Below are 18,682 nucleotides of genomic sequence, written 5' to 3'. Positions count from 1 at the left end.
AGACCTTCATATATATGTATATATATATATTAATTTATCAGGAATTATCCTTACACATAGAATCATAGAATCATAGAACCTTTTGGGTTGTAAGGGACCTTAAAGATCATCTAATTCCAACCCCCATACCATGGACAGGGAACGCTACCCACTAAATCATTTGCCCAGGGCTTCATTCAACCTGGTCTTGAACGCCTCCAGGGAAGTGGCATCTGCAACTTTTCTGGGCAACCTGTTCCAGTGCCTCACCACCCTCTGAGAAAAGACTTTCTTCCTTATATCTAATCTAAATCTACTATTTTAAAGCCACTGCTCCTTGTCCTATAGGCCCCCTATAAGGTCTCCCTAGAGCCTTCTCTTCTTCAAGCTGAACAGCTCCAACTCTTTCAGCCTGTCTTCATTGCAGAGGTGATCCACCCCCTTGGTCGCCTTTGTGGCCCTTCTCTGGACTTGTTCAAATACAGCCATGTCCTTCTTATACTGGGGGCCCCTGAGCACTCTAGGTGGGGTCTTACAAGAGCAGAGCAGAGGGGGAGAATCACCTCGCTCAACCTGCTGGCCATGCTTCTTTTGATGCAGATATCTGCCTAAATCTTCTATCTTTGTATGGTCCAAATCTCAGTCATTAAAAACACTACAATTTTTACAGATTAGAACTTGTATAAGTTTTCTTTCAGTCCATAGCCAAGCAAAATCTTGAAAAAAAACTTGAGAGTTTAACATTACATTCCAATACAACTTCCCTTACTTATAGTAATCCTTTCAATGTCTTTCTAAACCAACCCTTCCTAATCTCTGAATCAAGGCCTGAAAGGGGGTGTAGGAAAACTGCAATTAATACAGCAGCTGCACTCCATGTAATCATTCCCAAATTAGCCACTCAAGCACTACCTAGTTTAAGACCACCCTAGCAAAGAACTGCATGTAGAACAATCACCTGGGCGTTTATTTGTTTTTTTAGCTGTGTTTTCCGTCCAGTGCTAGGTTTGGTACCAGTACAGTTGCAGTTTATTTTGCATAAAATTGAATTGTCTACTCAGAAGTGAAATGTGGTAAGGAAAGATGGAGAAACTGGGTAATAGCAGCAGGTTCCCATCTGTAAATGCAAATTGCAGCAGTCAAGCAATGGTCACTACAAGTGGGCAACCTTGTGAAGCAAGTAAAAATGGTTTTAGAGATAGAAAACAAAAATAGAATAAATGAGTATGAATGAGAAGACAACACAAAAGCAGACTATGCTAAGAATATGATTTTGAATGGTACAGAGACACTTTGAGCCAACAGTATCAAAAAAAAAAAAAAAAAAAGTGATTGGAGGTTTGAGAAGGACAGGTTCAGAGAAGGCCCTCACTGGCTCCTGGACCTGGGTTACACACAACAGAGTTCTGGGCAGGTTAAAATTATCATATCTACAGGATTTGCTTTTAGTTTCTCCTCTTTTCATCAATGCAAGTTTGAAATCTAGATTTAAAATACAGAATTTTAAAAGGAAGGCAAAGTAGAGTAAGGAAAGTGAAGAAAGACTGATATCCTCTTAGACCAAACTCCATGATGTCTCACAAAATAATTATGCCAACATGTCCTAACTGCTCAAATTGCCAGTTTAGTAATGCTTAGTCACTACTAACCTGCCATGGTTTGTTCCTGAGGAAGTATTAGATTTTTGTCTGTGGTACTACATGTGTGTTCTCTCTTACCAACAGGTTTTTATTGAATGGTAAGAAATTGTTAGTAGGATTGCAATCATTCAGTTTCTTTCTTCCTTTGCCTTTAACTTTATCCTTGTGGTTGGTAGGTTTTTGTTGTTGTTGTTCATTTGTTTGTTTATTTTTCATTGCTTTCATTGTTCTGACTGGCCTTGCCATTATTCATATTTGCTTGATTACAGTGTTCAGGATATCCTTACTTCTCAGCTGAAATACACATTCGTTCCTTTCTGATACTTTGTGTGTCTTTTTAAAGACTTATTTTCATAGTTGTAAATTACTGGTAGACACAGTTCAGACCTTGACTTAAATTCTCTCAAAGATCAGTATTAATTTTGGTTTCAACCTAGTTCTAATTAAGTGAAATGTTGAACAATATTTTTTGCTGAAATGAAATATTCAGGAACTGATCAAAATTTTCAGAGTCAGGGTATCCACTGGGATTAAAATGATACTCACTTATAATTATTTCTTAGTTATGGACAACCAGCCCAGTGAAAAGTTGTCCATTATTTAAAATTGGGAATATGTCATGATTTCTGCTTCAGTTCATGAAACAAGCAGAATATCTTAGGTAACCATACAACATATACAAAGCTATACACCTTCTCACACACACTTTCTAAAAATAAATTATTCATTATTTTACACACATATTTTATTCACACCTAAATCTATCGATATTTTGTGCATCACTTCTTGGCCCAGCATCTCTCAGTCTTTTATTGATTCTCTCTGTGATAACTTCTACACCAGCAATCTGTGGCTTGCCTGTGATACATGCTAGCTGAGTTGCTGGAAAGCAAGACAATTTGAAGTTTCTGGTGCTTCATCCTACAGTATCATATCCCATACTACCCAGGTCAGCCCTTGTGGAATAGTTCAGTTTCCGAAATAATGAAATTGAAATTTAGTGGTTTTGTTTTGCTTTGTTTTGTTTTTCAGTTGCTGATTTAGTAGGTCTGTTTGAACTCTCCAGCTGCTGGAATTGCCTGGCCAGAGGAGACAAACAGGAACCTTTACAGAGTTTGGAGTTGCAGTGGGGAGATAGATCAATAAAGACCTCTCTGTGTCCCTTTATCACACAGAAACAGAGGTTTCCTCCCAATATTTGCTCTTTAAAAAATTATTGTACAGAAAAAATTCTAATACAGAAACTGACCAAAAGCAAAAGGTGAGCTGCAGCAGTTACAAATTCCATTCATTACAGTAATACAACAAATCATTTCCTTTTTATTTGGCAAAAAACAACCGACAAAAGGATCTAGGGAAAGGAAAGATGCATTTCATGTGCAAGGAAAAGGAATGCAGATACGAATACGCCCTTATGGGATATAGCAGATATTCACTAGCAGGAAGAGATTTCTCATGTGCTCATGGAGTACAGGTAGATACAATTTGCAACAGAACTGCCTTTAGTGTGCTTCACAGTTTACTTTCTACAACTCTTGCTCATGGTTGTCTTGAGGACATACAGAGCAAGCTTTAAGATTCTGGTGTTTTTAGGAGTGTACTTTATACTGTATTTAGCCTTACATCATTTTGTGCCCTTTGACATTTGTGCAAAGCCCAAATATCACATGAATAACCATTTTGTTAAGTAATTTCCTTGTCTTCCTTAAAAGTGAGGAGAGAAAAACTGATGGCAGAAGGCTTTTTTTATCTTTGCCTCTTGGTCATTGTCGGTATCATAAAAAATAACTTGGGTTCCTATGTACAGCATTCATTTAATTTTATGGTAATTTCGAGAAAGTCAGGCACTAGTTCCTTCATATTCTTAAAGTAGTTGTAATTTTTCTTAAGAAAAAAAAAAAAAAGAAAAAGAAGGGCAATATAGTCAATATATTTAAGAAAATATCTCTCCATAGTAGTGGTATTTTCACATAGTGAAAAACATTTTTCATCTTGCAAACAGCAACAATATTTTCTTCTACGTAAACTGTTGTAATGATAGTGATGCTATTGTGAATCAGCTACAGAAGTATTTCAATAGCATGTGACTTTCAGAAATTTTTTCTTCTTGCTCAGTTTTGTGGGATATGGGAGATAGAGAGGTATCATGCACTGAAGAACTCCCCTTTGAAGTGTATAAGATATAAATATATAAAAGAAAATGTATATATATGAAATCAGAGTTATGTATTTTGACAAAACGACTACATGTATTGCTCAAGTGAAAGAAAAGAACATATTTAACAAAATATGTATTTAGAATCCAGAATATGCACGCTGTATAGAGGTCTTGGAGGGGAAAAGAGACTCTTTTGCCCAGCAGTCATGTACCATGAACATCCAGCCTGGGACTTTTACAATTGGTACCAAATGATTAAAAAACACATTGCATTAGACATTCATTACAAGACAGATAATTTAGTCCTGTAGTTCTGATATTCAAGAGAATAGAAGAGAACTGAATGCACAGTTGCTTATCAGATTGTTTGACAAATGTTGAAATTGTAAGACAAATATTCACAAATATTCTAGAATAACTATCAATATTATGGTCACAGCATACTGGAGACTCCACATTCAATGTGCATTCCAAATTGAATTTCAACAACTTTTTTTTTTTTTTTTTTTAAGTGACATGCCTGAAAGGAAGTTGTGGGGAGCTGGGGGTCGGCCTCTTCTCGCAGATAACTTGTGATAGGACTAGAGGGAAAGGCCTCAGGTTGTGCCAGGGGAGGTTTAGGTTAGAAATTAGGAGACATTTCTTCTCAGAAATAGTAGTCAGGCATTGGAACTGGTTGCCCAGGGAAGTGGTGGCATCAATGTCCCGGGGGATGTTCAAGGAAAGGCTGGACCTGGAGCTCAGGGACATGGTTTAGTGGGTGATATTGGTAGTAGGGTGATGGTTCGACCAGATGATATTGGAGGTCTTTTCCAACCTTAATAATTCTATAATTTTGTGATGATTCAAAATAGTAGTGTGTAAACAATTACAGATGGCTAATTTCTTATATTAGGACTGAGTTTCTGTATCTTAGTAATTTTCTGTTATTACAAATAGCATTGTGTGGTAGGTACCATCCTATTCTTTATTATTTTTATTGTAAAACAGCCATTTTGGTACACGATAACTTCCTTGTGCATCTACCTGCTTACACCAGAAAGTACATGTGCAAAGCACACATGGGAATTTGGGCTGAAGATGCATCTTACTTCTTTGCTTTTCCATAAAGAATAGAATGAAATTACCTCAAAACCAGTGTTAAAAATAAACCCAGGGCACAGGATGGGATGTGCAGGGCAGTCCCTGTGGCCGAGGGGCAGCCTTTCTCTCTGGCAAGCCAAATGGCCCGGGCGAGCCAGCCCCAGAAAAGGGGCCCTAAGCCCCCCTGACCCTCCTCCTTCTTCCACGTGAGGGCATCTTCCAGGCTGCTCCCAACACAGCCGCCTTTGGCCACGCGTGGGCCACTCACGTTGGGCATGGGCATCACAGAGGCTTGCTGAGGTCACAGTGCCCACCATTGCCCCGCCTTTGCTCTGGGCCCTATAAAAAAGGACCCTCTGCAGCTGGCCCACCACTCGATGAGCTTCTAGGCCATCTGACAGCCAGCTTGTGTGGCAGCAGTTAGTCCAGAAGCAGGAAGGCAAGCGGCAGCCCTCCTCAGTGTGGGAGGACAGAGATGCAGTCCAAGCAAGCACCGAGAAGGAAGGCACCTGATGGGAAGGGGAAGTGGCATGGACAGAGGGATAGCGCCTGTGGCACAAGAACAGACACCAGCGCTCCAGGGACCTCTGGTGTGCAGCCCACAGACACGTATGGCAAAGACACAAGGCCCTGGCGTTCCCATTGGCACTGCAACGGCATGAGGCACAGGCTGTCCCCTCAACCATGCAGCGCCTGGCAGCCTGGGCCTTCCCACTGGCACAATGGTGGCATGGGGCGAAGACAGGAGTGTCAGCCAGACAGCCATGTGGAGCAGAGGCATGCCTATCGTCCAGAACGCAATGTGGGACCCAGGTATGGCCGTAAACAGGCGGACATCCTGGTGGGGACTGTTATAGACCGCCAAACCAGAATGAAGAGACAGATGAGGTGTTCTATAAGCAGCTGGCAGAAGTCGCTCAGTCGCCAGCGCTTGTCCTCATGGGAACTTTAACTTCCCAGACATATGCTGGAAATACAATACAGCTCTGAGGAAGCAGTCTAGAAGGTTCCTGGAGTGCATGGAAGACAGCTTCCTTACTCAGCTGGTCAGTGGGCCTGCCAGAAGGGGTGCCCCACTACACCTATGAACAGGAACAGAGAAGGACTGGTGGGAGATGTGGTGGTAGGGAGTTGTCTTGGACAGAGTGACCATGACATGGTAGAGTTCTCCATTCTTGGTGAAGTCAGGAGGGGGGTCAGTAACACTGCTACCTTGGACTTCCGGAGGGCAGACTTTGAATTGTTCAGGACACTGGTAGGGAGCGTCCCTTGGGAGTCAGCCCTGAAGGGCAGAGGGGTCCAGGAGGGCCTGATGCTCCTCAAGAAGGAAGTCCTAAAGGCACAGGAGCAGTCTGTCCCTGCATGCCATAAGATGAGCTGTTGGGGAAGACCGGTGTGGCTGAACAGGGAACTCTTCCTGTGTATTCAGGAGAAAAAGAGTTTAGGAAAGGTGGGAGAAGGGGCAGGCAACTCGAGGAGAGTACAAGGAAGTTGCCAGCATATGCAGAGAGAAAAAATCAGGAAGGCAAAGCTCAGCACGAGCTCAACCTGGCCACTGTGGCCAAGGATAACAAAAAATGTTTTTTATAAATATATTAATGGAAAGAGGAGGGCCAAAGAGAATCTCCATTCTTTACTGGATGCAGGGGGGAACATGACTACAGAGGATAAGGAAAAGGCTGAGGTTCTTAATGCCTTCCTTGCATTTGTACTTACTAGCCAGACCATTTATGAGGGGTACTCATCCTCCCGACCTGGAAGTCTGGGACGAGGAGCAGAAGAAACCCCCCCCCCATAGCTTAGGTGGAAACAGTTAGAGACCTGCTGCTCCACCTGGACTGTCACAAGTCCATGGGGCTAGATGAGATCCACCCAAGGGTGCTGGGGGAGTTGGTCGGTGTGATTGCTGGGCCTCTTTCCATCATCTATCAGCAGTCATGGCCATCTGTAAAGGTCCCGGATGACTGAGGATTTGCTAATGTGACGCCTATCTATAAGAAGGGTCATAAGGAGGATCCAGGGAACTACAGGCCTGTCAGCCTGACCTCGGTGCCAGGAAAGGTGATGAAACAGGGCATCTTGAATGCAATCACACAATGTATGTGGGACAGCTGGGGGATCAGGCCCGGTCAGCATGGGATCATGAAAGGCAAGTTCTGCCTGACCAAGTTCATCTCCTTCTATGACCGAGTGACCCGACTGGTGGATGAGGGAAAGGCTGTTTATGTAGTCTGCCTAGATTTAAGTAAGGCCTTTGACATAGTATTCTCCTGGAGAAGCTGGCAGCCCATGGCTTGGACAGGTACACTCTGCTGGGCCGCCGGACCCAGAGAGTGGTGGTGAAGGGAGTGAAATCTAGCTGGTGATCGGTCACCAGTGGTGTTCCCACAGGGATTGGTGTTGGGGCCCATCCTCATTAATATCTTTATTCATGATTTGGGTGAGGGAATTGAGTGCAACTTCAGTAAGTTTGCAGACAACTCCAAGTTGGGGGGAAGTGTCTATCTGCCGGAAAGTAGGAAGGCCACTGCAGAGGGACCTGGACAGGATGGGTTGTTGGGCAGAGGCCAGTGGGATGAGGTTCAACATGGCTAACTGCCGGGTCCTGCACTTTGGCCACAAAAACCCCATGCAGTGTTACAGGCTTGTGGGAGAGTGGCTGGAAAGCTGTGCAGAGGAAAAGGATCTGGAGGTGCTGGTCGATGCTCACCTGAACGTGAGCTGGCAGTGTGCCCAGCTGGCCAAGAAGGCCAAAGGCATCCTGGCTTGTATCAGGAATAGTGTAGCCAGCAGGACCAGGGAGGTGATTGTCATAAAATCATGGAATCATAGAATATCCCAAGTTGGAAGGGACCCATAAGGATCATCAAGTCCAACTCCTGGCACTGCACAGGTCTGCCCAAAAGTTTAGACCATGTGAATAAGTGCACAGTCCAGTCTCTTCTTAAATTCAGACAGGGTTGGTGCAGTGACTACTTCACTGGGGAGCCTGTTCCAGCGTGCAACCACCCTCTCGGTGAAGAACCTCTTCCTGATGTCTAGCCTAAACTTCCCATGCCTCAGCTTAACACCGTTCCCACGGGTCCTATCACTGGTGATAACGGAGAATAGGTCACCTGCCTCTCCACTCCCCCTCCTGAGGAAGTTGTAGACTGCGATGAGGTCCCCCCTCAGCCTCCTCTTCTCCAGGCTGAACAGGCCCAATGACCTCAGCCACTCCTCATATGTCTTCCCCTCTAGGCTCTTCACCATCTTCGTCGCCCTCCTCTGGACACTCTCCAACAGTTTAATGTCCTTTTTGTACTGTGGTGCCCAGAACTGCACACAGTACCCAAGGTGAGGCCGCACCAGCGCACAGTAGAGCGGCCCTTGGCTGACTAGCAATGCCTTATTTCCCTTGACTGACTAGCAATGCCATGCTTGATGCATCCCAGGATACGGTTGGCCCTCCTAGCTGCCAGGGCACACTGCTGGCTCATATTCAACTTGCTGTCAACCACAACCCCCAGATCCCTCTCTGCAGGGCTGCTCTCCAGCATCTCGTCGCCCAGTCTGTACTTATAGCCAGGGTTGCCCTGTCCCAGGTACAGGACCCGGCACTTGCTTTTGTTAAACTTCATGTGGTTGGATGTCCCCCTGTAGTCTGCTCTGGTGAGGCCACGTCTTGAGTACTGTGTTCAGCTTTGAGCCCCTCAGTACAAGAAGGAGATTGAGGCCCTAGAACGTGTCCAGAGAAGGGCTACAAAGCTGATGAAGGGCCTGGAACACAAGTCCTGGAGCAGCTGAGGGCACTGGGGTTGTTTAGTTTGGAGAAGAAGAAGCTCAGGGGAGACCTCATTGCTTTCTATAACTACCTGAAAGAAAGCTGTGGGGAACTGGGGGTCGGCCTGTTCTCACAGATAACTAGTGATCGGACTAGAGGGAATGGCCAGGGATGGTTCAGGTTGGAAATTAGGATACATTTCTTCTCAGAAAGAGTAGTCAGGCATTGGAATGGTTTGCCCAGGGAAGTGGTGGAGTCACCGTCCCTGGGGATGTTTAAAGAAAGTTTGGACGTGGTGCTTAGGGCCATTGTTTAGTGATTAATATTGGTGGTAAGAGTATGGTTTGACCAAATGATCTTGGAGGTCTTTTCTAACCCTAATGATTTTATGATTCTATGATATTCTCTTGTTCCTGGATATCTACTGAATATTTGAACAGAATATTTTCACCAAAGTTCATCTTGATCTTGTACCCATTGTGCTAAGCAAAATGTCTTACAATAAGAGTTCCTCACTGTTCCTATTTATTTTTAGATATATGTGCAAATATTCAGTCCATAGATAAGACATTTTCCCTTAACATTATAAAAATATAACTGTCAGAATAATGCAGAACGACAATTTATAACATTCAATTCATATTCTGTTTGTGTGTTTTGTCTTTTAATGTATCCACAAAGACAGCAACTTTATTTCTTAAAGTAGGGCTTGCCTCTGCCTTCCTTTGATAAGAAAAATAGAAGGAACTATTCTGATGGCATTTTGCCATTTCAGGATCCCCCTTACGTTGGAGAAAAATCCCACGGGCAAGTTACTATTGGGTACTATTATACCCATTTTGTGTCAACAGATAAACACAGTACTCCACAAATGTGAGGTCCAGGACACCGTGTTATCTACTGCTATTCTTTTAAGTTGGTTAAAAGGAATATTTTTTACAATTCTGGCATTGTGTCAAGGTAAATTTCTAAATAAGATATATGGATTTCTTTGTTTAAAACCATTGAAAATCAAGATCATGTTCATTATAGTACTAAAAGAGAACGACTTTTAACCAGTACTTTCTTGCCTTTTCGTTTGGTTTTGATGTACAAATAAACAGAGGAAAATAGCATTCTGACAGTGGGTATACAATTCCTCTTTACACTATTTTATAATAAAATTATTATTGTTATTATTTTGGACGAAAGGGACAACGTTGTATTTTTCTACCCACTTATCCCTTTATAAATCAAACTTTTTTTAAAAACAAAATTATTAGTCTCTTGGTATTTGTATTCACAGCAGAAGTGCCTCAAAGTCTCTATAAAGCTATTGTTAGCTGCATGATTTAAAATGCAATAACAAGAAAACACTGGAATTCAGAATGTGTTGTGCATGCATTACAGAGAAGCAGATGACATTGGGTATAGCCCAATCACACCCACAGTAATAGAACTGACTGATTGCTTATTGTCGTGCTCACAGAATGCAATTATCTATACAAAGATTTTGGGATTTGAAGGTGCAATTGAAACAAATAATATTTTTATAGGAACAAGTCATAGAGTTAACTGACTAAAAGTTTTAGGACCTAGTTTTTCAGAACACTTAAAATTCACTTTCTGTGAGAAAAAAAAAACAAATTACTTCCTTGCTTTCTAACCTATATAACAGGAAAGGTGGGAAGGAAAAGTTTCTTTAACTAAACGCACAAATATTATTGTTCACTGATTTTGGTATAGAGGGTAATAGAGGGTATTTAAAAAGAAAAAAAAAAGAGCAAACCTTACGTAGACTTTTGGTTTATTAATTCAGTGTATGTTATAAAGGGTACTGAAGTTACTGATTTATTTCCATTGACTTAAGTCATACAATGGAAACTAAGTGCCAGTAGAGACATAACCAGTTAAAATCTTCCATACTAGAATGCAGATGAGCAATAATTAAATCTTTAAATACAATATTTCCAACAAGGAATATATTCCAACCTGTAAGTAAAATTAATAAATATTCTTCAGTCTGAGAAATTTCAAACCAACAAATCTGATATCTCACTCCATTACAATGTAATGGAAATTTTATAGACATTGCTAGATGCACAATTTTGAGCATTGAAAGGTAGGCACACTGAATCCAGTTGCTACAGGTACTGTTGCTGCCAAAACGTAAAACTTTAGAATACAATTAAAAAATATTTCTTTTCCAGTAGAAAATTTTTATCAACTTGAAAGTTTTAGTTTTGCTTTGTTATGTTTTCCTCTGAGATGACCACTCCTTGTAGTAGCCATATATTTAAAATATCAGTGCATTTTTTTTTTTGTATGTTTATTTATTTGGTTTGCTTCATTGTCTTTTTTTTTTTTTTTTTTTTATTTCAGCACAGCTTCTTATTCTCATCTGGCATGGAGAATTTACAATAACTAGACAATCAGATTATATGCTCTTAATGTATAGTTTTATTTATTTGTTTGTTTATTTATTTACTGATACATTCTCTTTCCATTTTAATAATTTACCCAGGGTAAATTTTTTTTTTTTAATCTGAATTTTATTTCCCCAAAACATTTTTTTGTATTAACTGAAATAATTAGTCTATTCATATAATAATAATTCTATGAATTCCCAGTTCTGTGAATTGGGAAAACAAATATTCAAGGAAACAAACAAGTTCAAACAAAAAATCTTTTATACGGTGAAAAATATGAATTTACACATTCGGTAAATGTATATTTCTGTTTGATGAATAGATGTAACTTTTTTCATTGCAGAGGAAAGACCAAAAAATAAATATATAAGTTTGATATCTACTTGATAATATCTCTTGTTGTCCCCCGTTTCCCCCTCCCCCCATTTCTTTATGATATTTTTAGGTAGGTCAGGAAATAATCAGTGCTCTGATTTATACAGGAATGGGTAAGCACACTGATATGATGGTGTTAGTCCTGCAAATAAACTGTTAAACTGTTACCTATGTTTCCTCTCAGCTACATCATTATATTGCAAAAGAAGTAGATATCTATTAAATGAGTACTTTCAAATACTGAGTGAATGATGAATTATTGACATTTCCCTGTGTCACAGATGTTTCTACTGTTCAACAGCACCTTCTTAGGTTATAAACTCTGGTCCAACTACTAGTGCCAATGCCAAGTATCAAAGGAGTGGCATATTCTAAAGCTCTTTTGATAAATATCATTAAATAGATTTATATATTTTTAAAAGTCCAACATTTAATGAGTAGCATTTGTGTGTGTCATGAATGCAAAAATTGCTACTGAAAACAGCTTTGGGATACCTTTCTTTTATTCATTTCTGAAATAGCTAGTAATGCTGAAGAGCTGTGTACCTTTCTAGATGTCCAACAATCTGGTGAATAATTCAGTTTTGGATTCTACTCTATCATTGAATTTAAATCCTTGTCAAAACTCAGTTCTGAACAGGGCTGCTGTCTATTCCTATGCTATAGCATTGCCCATTAAGGTCCACGGAGGCTACTGTGGAGCAGGAAGGTCACCAAGAGTTTTTCATCCCTGTCCCTGGCACAGTTTTACATTTTATCATTTAGAGTTTGGCCTTGTCACAACAAATACCTGGGTAAAGCATGGCATAGCCTGGTGTGAAGAGCTGTGGTAGAGACACCGTGGTACAACTTAATTACACCAGAACAACACTGTTTTCTGCAAACACAATTCTGCATATCTATAGTACATAACCAGCTAAAAGCAGTTATTTATAGGTCTCAAGATTTTTTGACCATACGTAACTGGAAGCCTGCTAAATAGTGCTCTGGAGTGGAAGTGCCAAAAGCTGAAACAGCCAAATACCTTGGACTTTTTCAGACATGCTAGTACAATTTCAAATAACAGTAAGCATCAAAAATGTGTCTATTATTATTATTATTATTATTATTATTAAATTATATTTAACAATTTATTTGCTATATTTAATTATATATATTATATATTATATATTATATTATCATTATATATTTAATTATATATTGATTATATTTATTAATATTGATATCTATTAATATATAATAATTAATAATAATAAGAAGAATAGGAATATTATCCACAATACTCTGTCCAGAGTATTATGGATTCTTTTATGGATTTGATTTGATTTAAATTTTCCTTTCTCTTCCCCTGTAACATTGACGATGCTATTTTGAACAGAGAAAAATAAAAGATTAAGATAAGATAAGATAAAATTAGATAAAGCTTCAAGGTTGGTTTTCATATGAAACAGTTGTAATTTTATAAGCACCATTTACAAACACTATTCCCTCAGCAACATGGTATATACATAATCATTTTATAATAATTTTAATTGCATACATTTGTGTGTAGCTATTTGGCAATGCAAAGATTCTGAAATGCATAGTTACACTCAAAATGATAAAACAGAAAAATTACATATTAGTTTTTAGGAATATACATTTTTACAGGGATCCTCAGTAGATAAAATAAAACAAAATAAAAATAAAATAAATAAAATAAAATAACAAAATAAAATCCGTAAGTGGAAGATTTATTTTCTCATTTTGTATGGCAGAAATCACTGGAAGATAGTACTGCTATGAAGAACATTAGAGTACTGCATTATCAACAGGTGTTTAAAGAGGGTTACTAAGTTAAATGTTACTTTCTTTGAGGGTGGAGAAAATAAGAAAGAGAGTTGTCTGAATTAAAGGAAGAAAGAAGGGTCACTGTGGTCCAATAACAAGAACATTATTTCTATCTGGATAGTATCAGTTCAAATAAGTTATTATACTGTCTTTCACATTCTGATTTTTTATTTTTTTATAAGATTCTAGTGAAAGCCAAAACTTTCTCAAATTCTTTACTGAAAAAAGTTTTTTTCATGACATTTGTGGCCAGGAGAAGTAAAAAGTCAATGATTTTTTTTGTGTGAAATGTCATTTATTATTGCTGATCCAAAAGTTCAGAAAATCTTCAGATAAAGACAATTTTTTACTATATATTCTCAGAGACCTTTTAAAACTTCTCACAGAAAAGTTCTACTCTTAACCCTGCAAAATCTGGGTGTACAGTGCTGTGGAAATCTACAGTCAAACTGTAATGAGAAACATACTTTTAAGCTTTTTACATTATTTTTTGGGTATTTGATATTAATTGGACAACAAGTCTTTTTAGATTTTTTTTTTTTGAGAAGAAGATATTCAATTAAAACTATATCTACAGAGAAGTTTTAGTGGTTATGTAGTGTGTAGATATTGTCCAGATTAATTATTTCAATGTAAGAACTACTGGAAAGTTTGTACAGTAGTAATTCTTTAATTGGATTTAGTTAAATGGTTTGATAATGTCATCCTGTTTACTTTGCATCCAAAACTGTCACTGCAGGTTTGCAGCTGAGAATAGGTATAAAGGAATCCATCCAGCAACATCAGCCAATGTAGTGCTTTGCCATCTGTTTGTTTGCTACTTTACAAATGAGATCAATACTGCCTGTTTCAGGGAGGACAATCATATTCTTCTATATCTCATGAACACATGCTAAGCAAATCTATATTATGTATATATATATATATTTAAATAATGTAAACTATTGGATTTTAGAATTAAATATCTCCAGAATATATATATTTATTTATTTTTCTTCACAGTTTCTTCTGGCTGAAAACCTGGTATTGCCATACTGTTAACCAAGCCGCAAGGGTGTTTCAGAAAGGTTTGATATTTTAATATGTAGGGTTTTGTTTGTTTGTTTGTTTCCAAATGTTTTATTGTAGTGTTCAGAAGGTCATGTTACCTGTGGCTTTTTCTACATATGTCAGAATAGAGTTTCAGTCTGTCTGGTGGACTTTCTCATGTATGAGTCCAAGATTCGAATGTAATACAGCTCAGTGTGGAAAGTCAGACATATCCTAGAGCCACCTGGACCTGTATTTCTCCAAGGAGAAAGAAGAGTTCAAAGCCTGGTGACTGTGCAGTCTGCAAACTGAAAGAGTGGAACATGGATTAATGTTCCTTTTTATAGTCTATGTTGTTCAATTGTTGTAGTCTGGTTTTCAATAATTAATCATAGCTTTTCTATCAGCTTGTCTATTTATTTATTTATTTATTATTTTTTAATTCTGAAGACTGAACAATCAAAGATGGAATTACAGCAAGTGAAGCACCATAGTGAAAGATCATATTATTTGATACCATCTCTCACAGTAGCCTTCTGGACAAAATGTCCACAATACAGTTAGACAAGTACATAATACAATGAATTGGTTGACGGGTCAGGCTCAAAGTGTTATAGTAAATGGAATTATATCAAGCTGGCAGCCAGTCACTACTGGGGCTCCCCAGGGCTCCATTTTAGGGACAGTTCTCTTCAATGCTTTTATAAATGATCTGAACTCAGGACTCAAATGCATGCTAAATAAGTTTGCAGATGACAATAAATTAGGAAGAGCTGTTGACTCCCTCAAGGGCAGAGAGGCCTCGCCGAGAGACTTTGACAAATTGCAGTCTGAACAATCACCTACAGCATGAAATTTAACAAGAGTAAGTGCTGGATTTTGCAGCTGGGCTGGAGAAATACACACCAATGGGGGGTATGTATGTCCATATTACATGGGGAGTGAGAGGCTGGAGAGCAGCCCTGTGGAAAGGGATCTGCAAGTTCTGTTTGATGGCATGTTGAATATGAGCCAGCAGTGTGCCCTGGCACCCATGTGGGCCAACCGTACCCTGGACTACATCAGACACGGCATTGCTAGCCGGTCAAGAGAAGTGATTGTCCCATTCTGCTCTGTGCTGGTGAGGCCTCACCTTGAGTACTGTGTGCAATTTGGGGCAACACAGTATAAGAAGGACATAAAACTATTAGAGTGTGTCCAAAGGAGGGCTACAAAGATGATGAAGGGTCTAGAGGGGAGGAAGTATGAGGAGTGTCTGAAGTCACTTGTTCAGCCTAGGTAAGACGAGACTGAGGGAAAGCCTCAGTCGGCTTCCTCACATGGAAATTAATGAAAAATGAATGTTGATGGAACCGAGCGAAGTGCAGCAGCAATAGAACCAGAGCTGGCCTCAGCATGCCACTGTTCAACACCACTTACCATCTCTCCTGTCTTGAAGGACTGTTATGACAGATGGAGCCCAAAGTCATGGACCTTAAACAAACTCAACAGACATCTTAAAGGGATGGCCCATAGACTAAGGGAATGGTATCTCTGTGTGTGTGTGTAGATAACAAAAGGCAGAAAAGGTGGTGATTAACTGGGATGTATTGGAAAGTGTGGGACCTTGTGCATGACGTAGATAGTATGGCATAAGGGGTGGATATTGTCCTGGCTTTGGCTGGGACAGAGTTAATTTTCTTCCTATTAGCTGGTATGGTGCTGTGTTTTGGATTTAGGATGAAAATTATGTTGACAACCCACTGATGTTTTAGTTGTTGAGCAATATTTACGCAGTCAAGGACTTTTCAGCTCCTCATACTGCCCTGCCAGGAGTAGTCCGGGGGTTCAGAAGAATCTGGGAGGTGAGAGAGCCAGGGCAGCTAGCCCAAACTGGCCAAAGGATATTCCATACCATGTGACATCATACCGCTCAATAAAACTAGGGTGGTTAGCTGGGGCTGTTGTGGGATGCTGGTTGGGGACTGGCTGGGCATTGGTTGGCAGATGGTGAGTAATTGCATTGTGCATCACTTGCTTTGTATAGTCTTTTATTATTGTTTATTCTTATTATTCCTCCCTTTTCTGTCCTATTAAACTGTCTTTATCTCAACCCACACATTTTTGCTCTTTTTTTTTCAATCCTCTCTCCCTTTCGACTGGGTATGTATCGGGTAAGAGTGATCAAATGGCTGTGTATTGCTTAGCGGCCTGCCGGGTTAAACCACAACAGTTTCGATAGATTACTGTTCACTCTCAGTTTTATATCTGAGCAACCTTAAGTCTGAGACATATGTTAAGCCACCCATTTTTAATAGTTTTTAATAGGATACTGCAAGTAATAACTACCATAATTTAATAGATATATAGTCATTGTCATTTATTCAGTGTGGCTGAGACACCTTGCCCATTTTTCAAAGGCAAATTTGAGTAAAAAAATAAATCCATGATACAAACTTAACAAAAATATCTATATTAGGCAATAATCACAATATAAAGAAAATCAACACTCACACATTTTTTTTTGTTACTCCTGGGAAAAAAAAAAAAAAAAAAAAGTGGGCTTTGCAAAATGTCCTAAAGAGATACAAATTGTGGAGGCTAATGACTAAATGAAAGCATCTCCCAAAAAGGAGATCATCTCATGAACTCTTAAATAAAACAAGCAATTTACCAAACAAAGTCATAACTTTAATATACTTGAGAGTAATTACTTTTAGGAAAATCATGTTAAAACATTAAGGAAGAGACTTCAAAAGGGTCAAAGGACAAGCTCGTAGTTTCTGTTGAAAGGCAACAGGTTCTTTATTTCATATGTGAAGATTCAAAAATCAACACTTCTGGGAAAATTGGGTCAAAAACAATTAACTTGTAAAAGCTATGTGGAAACCAAATTAAATCATTGTGGATGAAAGATTAGAAGTATAATTCCCTTAATAAAAAACTGCAGTTAATAACCAACGTTTCTGAATTTGAACAACTGTATTTTCTGAAAAGATTTAAGCTCCATCCCCTGCAGGTCATTAACCTAGAAATAAAGTAGGCAAACATGACTGTAGCAAGATTTGTATCATAAAGGAACTTTCATAATTTGCAGGCAGGGTTAAATTAAAAAGGAAAAGAAAAAGGGAATAAAAAAATGGAGAAGGACAAGAGGAAGAAAAAGAAAAGTTCACTTATCTTGATCAGTACTTCTATACAGTTTTCCAAACACTAGATGGAAATTTAACCAGACATCTACATTTCATTCTTAAGTAACTTTGCACACCCTCATTCACTATTGTGGCAGATTTGCTCATCCCTTACAGTCTTTTCTACCACCTACTGTATCTAACTCTTAAATAGCTCTTGCTATCAGTTATGCTTTAATTTCTACTAAACAATGAGTGAGAAGTTCAAAAACATTAAATATAATTGATAAAAGAGAGACAGTCAGTGTAAATGCCCCAGTCATTCTAAGTGTTTTGGTCCCTGATGTGACTGAGAGCCAAGACGGGGAGGAAGAAGGATGAGAAGGATTTTTTGGGTTCCCCAAGTGAAGAAAACCAGTCATCAACTTATGTATCATGAAAACTTCTGTCTTCTAGAATTAATGAATGTACAGTAAAACATTTGAGAATCTTTTTATGCAGAAGTGAAAATGAATAAAGACTATGTCCACTGTAATATGCACTGCTGAATCATTCTGATTGTAAGTTGCTATGTCAGAAGCTATGTCCATGTAGGGACAGTACAAGTATTTTTCTCCATTGTCCCAAGCTTCTGAAATCTGAGGAGTCATCTGCAATGAATTTTTACTATTATTGATGTCAAAGGACCAAAATTCAAATAATCATTTAATGTTGACTGATATGAGAGAAAAAATAATTGAATTCTAAACAAGTAACGTCGCATTCTGTGAAAATTATTGCTGCCTGGATGGCAGCAATAACCCCAAAAAGAGATGCTGCATTTCACACAGAAAAAAAAAAAATATATAGATTAAAGACAAAACAATGCAAAACAAAATAAACAAAATATATATTTTTTTCCATAACAAAATATTATTATTTTTGTTATTATTACATTTGGACAGGGGAATGGAAGAGAAGATGTCTGTAGCCTTTCTGAAATATTTAAAAATGAAGAACAAATCAAGAGATCGAGAGGACTTCTCATTTACAGGAGGCTTCTCTAAAACATTAGTAAGAGCTTGGCTCACGTTGCACCATGTTATGAAAGCGTATGACAATGTTCTGACCAAATAAATACAGGAAAAGACGCCATACTGGTTAAGGGCTTTGGTGTAAACTGAGCACCAGCACATAATTGTACTGTGCATTAGAGTATAATTATGCTGAAGTCTTGTTGCTAATGATCTCATTGTTTATATGTAAGCAGTACACTAATTTTGAAACTGATAATTGCTAGGTAACAAAGATAACACAGGTCATATTTA

The sequence above is a fragment of the Anser anser genome, assembly GCF_964211835.1.
Source record: "Anser anser genome assembly, chromosome: 2".
Taxonomy (NCBI): domain Eukaryota; kingdom Metazoa; phylum Chordata; class Aves; order Anseriformes; family Anatidae; genus Anser; species Anser anser.
The sequence above is the reverse complement of the archived record's forward strand: the minus strand, read 5'-3'. Positions refer to the sequence as shown.